Raw genomic sequence first — 3,527 nt, forward strand, 5'->3', positions numbered from 1 at the left:
TGTGAGAACAACTTGGTATATATAACAAGGCCATTAGAAATGGCAGATGGGCTCATTTTACTAACTTGATCACTATTAATCAGAATAATTAGAGAGTGCTCTTCTCCACCATTGATGGCCTGATAAATCCCACCCCCCGCAAACCTCCTCCACATCAAAATGTCATGAGTTCACAGCATATTTCAGAGATAAGATAACCAACATTAGGCTGGGTATCAGTCAACCTCACTATCAAATGCCAACCGTATTACCTCCCAAGAGAATTCTCTTCGGTTATAGTCACAGCTGTGTATATTCCCCCTCAAGCCAATACCACGAGGGCCCTCAAGGAACTACATTTACATTTACATTTAAGTCATTTAGCAGACGCTCTTATCCAGAGCAACTTACAAATTGGAAAGTTCATACATATTCATCCTGGTCCCCCTGTGGGAATTGAACCCACAACCCTGGCGTTGCAAGCGCCATGCTCTACCAACTGAGCCACAGGGGGCTTTATGCAAACTGGAAACCACATATCCTGAAGCCGCATGTATTGTAGCTGGGGATTTTAACAAAGCAAATTTGAGGAAAACGCTACCGAAGTTCTATCAACACATTGACTCTACTCGCGCTGGGAAAACACTCGACCACTGCTATTCTCTTTACCGGGATACCTACAAGGCCCTCCCCCGCCCTCCCTTCGGTAAATTAGATCACGACTCCATCTTGCTCCTCCCTTCCTATGGGCATAAACTCAAACAGGAAGTACCCGTGCTAAAGTCTATTCAACGCTGGTCTGACTAATCGGAATGCATGCTTCAAATGTTCTGATCACACGGACTGGGATATGTTCCGGGTAGCCTCGGATAATAACGTTGATGTATACACGGACTGGAATATGTTCAGGGTAGCCTCGGATAATAACGTTGATGTATACACGGACTGGAATATGTTCAGGGTAGCCTCGGATAATAACGTTGATGTATACACGGACTGGAATATGTTCAGGGTAGCCTCGGATAATAACGTTGATGTATACACGGACACGGTGACTGAGTTCATCAGGAAGTGTATAGGGAATGTTGTTCCCACTGTGACTATTGAAACCTACCCAAACCAGAAACCGTGGATAGATGGCAGCATTTGCGCTAAACTGAAAGTGCGAACCACCGCATTTAACCATGGCAAGGTGACTGGGAATTTTGTTGAATACAAACAGTGTAGTTATTCCATCGGTAAGGCAATCAAACAGGCAAAACGTCAGTACAGGGACAAAGTAAAGTCGCAATTCAACGGCTCAGACAGGAGTCGTATGTGGCAGGGTCTACAGACAATCACGGATTATAAAGGGAGAACCAGAAACATCAGTACAGAGACACATTTTTATTGAGTGTATGAGTAATACTCCACCACCTATTCTGCTTTTACGTCTACTCCCACTCTTCCCCTCTGACGTTCAACGTCGCTGGTATACTAACCACCTGGGATCCATCATTACACCCACCTACACGTCATCATGAGGCACACCTGGACTCCATTACATCACTTATTACCTCCCCTATATCTGGCACTCCCTTAAGTTCTTTCCCCAGTCAGTATTGTTTATGTGTTTCATGTCTATTCGCTACTCGTGTTTGTTATATTGTTCCCTGTTACGTTTATTATTAAACTCACCACCTGCGCTTGGTTTCCGACTCCCAGCATATACGTTATATCTGCCTTCCTGTTTTGATGATTTAGTCGATAACTTTGATAGCAAATTAAGGACATCCATTGATGCCATAGCTCCAGTAAAGTTGAAAAGGCCACAAGGCAGTGTGGAAGTGGAGAAAGTCAAAGTTGCACGTTTATTATGATATTCTGAGAGAGCAACTTGGTATATATAACAATATCATTAGAAATTCCAGACGGCCTCATTTTACTAACTTGATCACTATTAATCAGAATAATCAGAGAGCGCTCTTCTCAAAAAAATGATGGTCTGATAAATCCCACCTCCCGCAAACCTATGTGAACTCTCCTCCACATCTAAATGTGATGAGTTCTCAGTACATTTCAGAGACAAGATAACCAACATTAGGCTGGGTATCAGTCAAGCAAAACCTGATGAGAAGATTGATGATATGTGCCCTAGCCTACCACTCAAAGGCACTGTTTGATTTATTTTCCCTGGTTGACACAGACATGCTCGGGAAAGTGACATCACAATTTAAGTCTCCTACCTGCCTTCTTTATCCCATCCCCACCACCTTATCTGAAGAAGTGCTATAGTTAATCACTCCCTGTTCACAGGCACTTACCTCACTGCACTAAAATCAGAGAGGCAACAAAGAGACCAAAGATAACCCTGAAGGAGCTGCAAAGCTCCACAGCGAAGATTGGAGTATCTGTCCATAGGACCACTTTAAGCCATACAATTCACAGAGCTGGGCAGTATGAAAGAGTGGCCAGAAAAAAGACATTGCTAAAAGAAAAAAATAAGCAAACACGTTTGGTGTTCGCCAGGCATGTGGGAGACTCCCCAAAAATATGGAAGAAGGTACTCTGGCCATCAAGGAAAACGCTTTGTCTGGCACAAACCCAACACCTCTCATCACCCCGAGAACACCATCCCCACAGTGAAGCATGGTGGTGGCAGCATCCTACTGTGGAGATGTTTTTCATCGGCAGGGAATGGGAAACGCGTCAGAATTGAAGGAATGATGGATGGCACGAAATACAGGGATATTCTTGTGGGAAATCTGTTTCTGTCTTCTAGAGATTTGAGACTGGGACGGAGGTTCACCTTCCAGCAGGACAATGACCTTAAGCATGCTGCTGTAGCAACGCTCAAGTGGTTTAAGGGGAAGCATTTAAATGTCTTGGAATGGCCTAGTCAAAGCCCAGACCTCAATCCAATTGAGAATCTGTGGTATGACTTAAAGATTGCTGTATACCAGCGGAACCCATCCAACTTGAAGGAGCAGGAGCAGTTTTGCCTTGAAGAATGGGAAAAATCCCAGTGGCTAGATGTGCCAAGTTTATAGATACAAACCCCAAGATACTTGCAGCTGTAATTGCTGCAAAGGTGTCTCTATAAATGATTGACTTTGGGGGGTGAACAGTTATGCATGCTCAAGTTTTCTGTTTTCTTTGTTTAGATAGCAACAGCTAGCTAGCTAAATGTCCATTAATGTTTCATGTGTTTCGACCCCAAATGAATATAGTTCAGATTTAGTTTTGATATTACAACCTGCGTGTCCTGATCGCGTCTGGTGTGTCCTGGTTCTGTTGTGGACAAAATCAACATATGCGCAATGGTGCACACGGAGGCACGCGAGTGCCCGGTCTAGTCAGCATATTTTGTATTGAAGTGCTGCATTTGACACTATTGACCATGATGTCCTTCTGGACAGACTAGAGAGGTGGTTGGCTTCTCTGGTCCAGTTCTAAATGGAGAGGTGGTTGGCTTCTCTGGTCCAGTTCTAAATGTAGAGGTGGTTGGCCTCTCTGGTCCAGTTCTAAATGGAGAGGTGGTTGGCCTCTCTGGTCCAGTTCTAAATGGA

General features: G+C 44.1%; 1 non-coding gene across 1 annotated transcript; it reads right to left on the minus strand.

Moving 5' to 3' along the window:
• Positions 1-418: 418 nt before the first annotated feature.
• trnaa-ugc (transfer RNA alanine (anticodon UGC)) lies at positions 419-494 on the minus strand. Its single transcript has one exon. It is a non-coding gene; the product is annotated as a tRNA-Ala (tRNA).
• Between the last annotated feature and the right edge of the window lie 3,033 nt (positions 495-3,527).

The sequence above is a fragment of the Salvelinus alpinus genome, chromosome 27, assembly GCF_045679555.1.
Source record: "Salvelinus alpinus chromosome 27, SLU_Salpinus.1, whole genome shotgun sequence".
In the NCBI taxonomy this organism is placed as follows: Eukaryota; Metazoa; Chordata; class Actinopteri; order Salmoniformes; family Salmonidae; genus Salvelinus; species Salvelinus alpinus.